Here is a 5,732-nt window from a genome sequence, read left to right on the forward strand (position 1 = left end):
AAAATGATTTAAACAATTGAAGATTACATGAACCTAAAGCAAAATTTAACCACAAAATTATTATAGATTGGACATATTAGGGACAAAAACTACTTTGCGTTAGAATCAGCGGGCGAGATGAACGTAGTACATGGCCATCCTAAACTTTTTTAATTCGTCCAATAGAAAATGTTATTATTTATTCGAAAATTTTAATTTTTAACATTTACTCATTTTATCATTTTGATCCTTATTTTTTGGGGATAATTTTGGTGGTCAGCTTTTAAAATTTAGTCAATTTATTTATTTTTTTTATGAAAAATTTGACTAAACTATTAAAATTTTATTGGCATTGATGTATCTACTAGCGTGACATTTATTTGACAATTCATGTTAACAGTTTGATCGATTTTTCTATAAAAAAAGTAAATAATTTAACTAAATTTTAAAGGTTGAAGGCCAAAATAATAAAATGAATAAAAATTAGGGCTAAATTTAACTCTATGCCTATTTATTTGATTATTATAGCACATTATAATTATTTATGATATTTTATTCAGTTATTTGTATTTTTTTAATTTCTTTTTACTTATTTGTGTAAATTTTATTAAAGTTTATATGTTAATATCTTAAAATTCATTTTAAAGAAAAAATAATTTTTTATTAAATCAAATGATAAGGGGTTGCATTAGGTACATATTGTTTTATATAAAATTACGGCTCTGTTCCACTACTATATTTAAATTTAAGATTTTGTATTTATATTTTAATTTGACATACGTTGACTCATGTACTTTTATAATATTATTAGTTAACTAAAATAACTGACACCCTTAATTTTTTTTTAAGTGACACCCTCAGTTAAAAAGGTTAGGACAAATTTTTTAAAAAAATGCACATTCCAAATTATATCATGTCGAATTAGTTTGTGTGTGAGTTGAGCACATGTGATAAAGGAAAACCGTCTTAATAAAGGGATCAAAACTAAATTTTCTTTTTACTCTTTTATCGTTTTGGCCTTTATTCTTTTAAGATCATTTTGAACCTCGTGTACTCTCATAGTTTGTGTGTGAGTTGAACATGTGGTTAGAATCTATGGGTGAGGTGAACATAGTACATTCCAGTGGAGAGCAGCGACATCAGAAACTTTGATTTCATTCATTTAATTGAAAATGTTATTATTTATTGGCATAATGATAAATTTAGCTCTTAATATTATTCTTTTATCATTTTGACATTTATTCTTTTGGGCATCATTTTGGCTATTGATTTTTAAAATTTAATCAAATTATTTTTTTTACGAAAAATTAATTAAATTATTAAAATTTTATTGACATTGATGTAATCACTAGCGTGGCAATCCATGTATAATTCATAAAAATTAAAAATAATAAGAGTAAATATTTAAATGATTAACAAAGTTTTAAAAAGTTCATAAAAAATTTTAGAAAATTTATCTATATTAACAGTAAAGTACACGTAAAATGTCACGTGAGTTGCCACATCAATGCCATTAAAATTTCAACAGTGCGGTCAATATTTCCGTCAAAAAACAAGCAATTTGACTAAATTTTAAATGCAGAGGGTCAAAATGACTTAAAAAAGAATAAATACCAAAATGATAAAATTAGTAAATATTAGGACTAAATTTAGCTTTATGCTTTATTTAATTAATTCTTATTGTACTTTATAATCATTTATGATGTTTTGTTTAGTTATGTGTATTTTTTAATTTCTTTTTACTTATTTATGTAAATTTTATTAAACTTTTAATAGTTGACATCTTTAATTATTTCAGTTAAAAGTTTAGAGCAATTCTTTTAAAAAAATATATACACATTCCAAATAATCATGTCGAAATAGTTTTTGTGTGAGTTGAACATGTGATAGAGGAAGGCCCTCATAATAAAGGGATCAAAACTGCAAATTGACCATTTCACTTATAATGAAATATATATATTCCAACTTATTGTGATGAAATAGATTGTATTTTTTATTTTTGCTATTAGAAATATATTTTTAAGAAAAATTCACATCATTATTGTAATTGGAATAGTTAAGGATTTTAACTATTTGGATTAATTCATATCATTGTAAAAGTAAAGAATTAAATTATGTCAAATTAAATTTAAAGAATAAATTTCAAACATGAGTATAGTAAACAGATCAAATTTGCAATTTGATCATTTAATTATAGTGGAAAAGGAAAGAAAAAAAATTGAGCTAAACACGTGTGATAGAGGAAGACTCACATAGTAAAGGGACCAAAAATGGAATTTGACCATTTAACTTATAATGGAAAAGGATGGAGTTCAAAATGTGTCGTAGATGAGAGTATAGCTAGTATCGTAGTAGTGTGGACATCTATTTTTCTAGGAAAGCAATTGACACTGAAAACGACAAGTGGAAAAGAAGAAGAAGAAGAAGAAAGTTGATCTATTATCATTGTAGCCACCTACTAGAATGCCATTGGCTCTTGAAAAGCATAACTAGATATTTTGTTATATTGATATGAGACAGCTGCTCCATTATTAGTAACGATGAATTATATTTTGATTTGCATTATAATGTGGAAGTATACACTTGGTTAAGCCACCTTTCTGTTTCTCTGTTTTCGTAGTGGTGCTTGAGCGATGGTGGACTTTTCCAACTTTGTTATGTTATGATTGATGTCCTTAACTTAGGATTTTGATTGATGTTCTGTAGGGGATAAACCTAGTTAAACAATGAACAAAGTAAATATAATAATAATTGAAAAAATTGAATATACAAATTTTAAGTGAAAAACTCCTTAAGAGAGAATAAAAAATTACAGGTAAAAGAAGATTTTATTATAGGAAAGGAGAGTACAAAAGATGGAGAAAATAAAAAAACCCAAAGCCCCACAAGAAAAACTCTTCGAAACAAAGAACAAAATTCTCTTAGTCTAAATAATTTTTAGTTGTGTAAAACTTAGAGTAACAAAGGTCTATTTATAGGCTGAAATTCGTAGCATATGTAATTTTAATAACTCTAGATTAATCAGAGTTTAAGTCAAAATAAGAGACATTCTCTCGCATATTCATTTATGGTTGTTATTTTTTCTATAATTGTTGATTTTTCAATGGACGAGGTGGGCGCAGAGTCTTCCTTAACCGTGATGATGCATGTGCTATGGGGTGGGCATGTTGGTATTGGATCTTTGATGGGGCTTGATGTTGCAATGCTAAATGTTAGTTGCTGTTGGATTTTCAATTCAAGTATTCGTGATTTTCTTTTTGGATAGATTTTGAGCTGTTTTTGAATAATAATTGATAAGCCATAAAAGTAACATGTTTTAATCCCATTCTTGATGCGTTTTAGGATGATTTATTATATAATTTAGTGAATTTGATGCTCCTAATCCTTTAATTTCATGTTTTTATACTTAAGAGAGTATAGGGGAGCAAAAAGAGTAGAAAACGGGCCAAAATCAGACAAAACGAGCTATTTTCAGAAACCACATGACCTGGGCATTCTCACACGGGCTGGCCACACGTCCATGTGCCAGCCCGTGTCAATATCGCTCCTCGTTTCCCAAACACGCAGAAAAAAGCCAATTTTTAGGGTTTTTGAGCATTCTAAAGTCTATAAATACACACTAGAAGAGGATTTAAGAGAGCACGCAGAGTGGAGCGAAGAATTTACTCGAAGAACGCCAACGAATTCAACTCAGAAGCAGGATCTCCTTCAAGATTGAAGATCTCCATTCAATTTCTCTAGAAGTTTTTGGGTTTCTTTATATTGTGTTATTTTCCTAATTTTGAGATGTTTTCCTCCCAAAGTACGAACTAAATTCCCTAGATATCTAGGGAAGATGAAACCTATCATGGATCTTATTATTTGATTTTCTGGATTATATGATAAATACTTGTTCTTGTTCTCAATTATGTATGCTTATTTCTTACTTTAATATTTTCAAGATATTAATTCAAGTGTGATGTGCTTATTTCATTAGAGCAAAAGTCTCTGTTTAAGAGTAGATCTAGCATAATTGGGTGGAGTTGCATGTAATCTTAGAAATAGGGCAACAAAAATCTACCAGATTAGAGTCAAATCTAATAGGGGAATCCATAGATCGAGTTAATGCGACAATAGGGGTTTTAATTAGAAAGAGATTTCAATTAATCAACCTAGAGTTAATTGTTCTTATTCTCGAAAGAGATATTAACATAATTTAGGGATTTCTACGGATCAAGACAAGTGAATAAATAGTCTAATTCAGATTCAGAATAATAAGTGAAGTCTAGGTAGATTATTTCCTGGATATTGTCTTTCTCTTTGGTTATATTCAAGTATTTTCTCATTCTATTCTCTGTCGCGTTCTTAATAATTAGTTTAGTTAAAGTTATTAAAAACTTCCCCTTTAATTTATAGGCTAGATAATAAAAAGATAGTGATTACTAGTACTTTTAGTTTTCGTAGACATGATATTCTCGACTCATCATAGCTATACTACTATTTGATAGGTATGCTTACCTTTATCGTGAGTTTAGTTAGTTTAGTGACTTACCAATAAAGAAACTAGATAGCTAATTAGGTAATTGTTTTTATGTAGTCTTGTGTTGTAAGCCTTGGTTATGATTTTCTTTCACAACTTTTTAAATAAAATTCAATTTTGTAGAGGAAAAAAATGTTAATATAAATGTGTTTTTATTCGTTTTATGGTATGAGTTTAATTTTGTTTAGACTAAAATCGTTGCCATGTAACAAGTAGGGTGACAACAATCTGCAGTAACAACTTGTTGAAACTATAAGGTTAAAATATGTTCTAAGTCTCTATACCTTTCATAAATTTAGAATTTGGTCCCTTTACTGTTATTTCATGGAATTTAGTCCACATACTTTACATATTTTAAAATTCAGATCCAATTGTTAATGTCGTCTTATAATTATTTTGTCAATTTTCTTGGTGTAACATTTTAGATTTTTTTTTAATACTTCCTTTGTGGCCATGTAACAAACTAAATAGAGTTTTAATGAACAAGAATTTAATAGAAAAACTTTAGTGGTGTTAACAATTGAACTTATATTTTTAAACATAAAAGTAAAGGGACTAAATTCGTTAAAATAAAAGTATGATGATCAAATTTCAAATATACAAATAGTATAAAGACTTAGAGCATATTTTAACCAAATTATAATAAAGAGGGATCTACTTACACCGATACAAAATCAATTTTTATCAATATCATTAAACTTGTGACCTCAGCTTTACACAAATATAAATAAATAAATCTCTCCCCAAATTTAAATATTTGATTTTAATTATTTTTAAAATTATTTATTAATGATATTTCATTAGGTTTTATTTTTGATAAAATGTTTAAAATTGTTCATAATTTTTTTTCAATATTTAAAAAAAATAAAACGTGTTTGAGCATGCTCAAATCCTTATCTTCTTGTACCAATAACAATGTTAATACTAATCGAATTAAATCGCAATCCAATTTCATTATAATCAATTAATTGCATGTAAACTTTATATGTGATGAATGATCAAAAATAAAGTAAGAAAATGGATGACTGGAAACTGTGATTCCGTATCATTTCTATCTCTTTTAATAGGAGAATGACAAATCAGTTTTATCTTTTGATTTTTAGCTTTTTTAGTTATATTTAAATTTTGTAAAATAGAAAATTATAAATAAAAATCTAGTTTGTTATTTTTTTATTGGAAAGAGATAAATTTTATTAGAAAGAGATAAAGATAACATGAAATCACAATTTTATAC

Source organism: Gossypium hirsutum, chromosome A01 (assembly GCF_007990345.1).
Source record: "Gossypium hirsutum isolate 1008001.06 chromosome A01, Gossypium_hirsutum_v2.1, whole genome shotgun sequence".
NCBI lineage: Eukaryota > Viridiplantae > Streptophyta > Magnoliopsida > Malvales > Malvaceae > Gossypium > Gossypium hirsutum.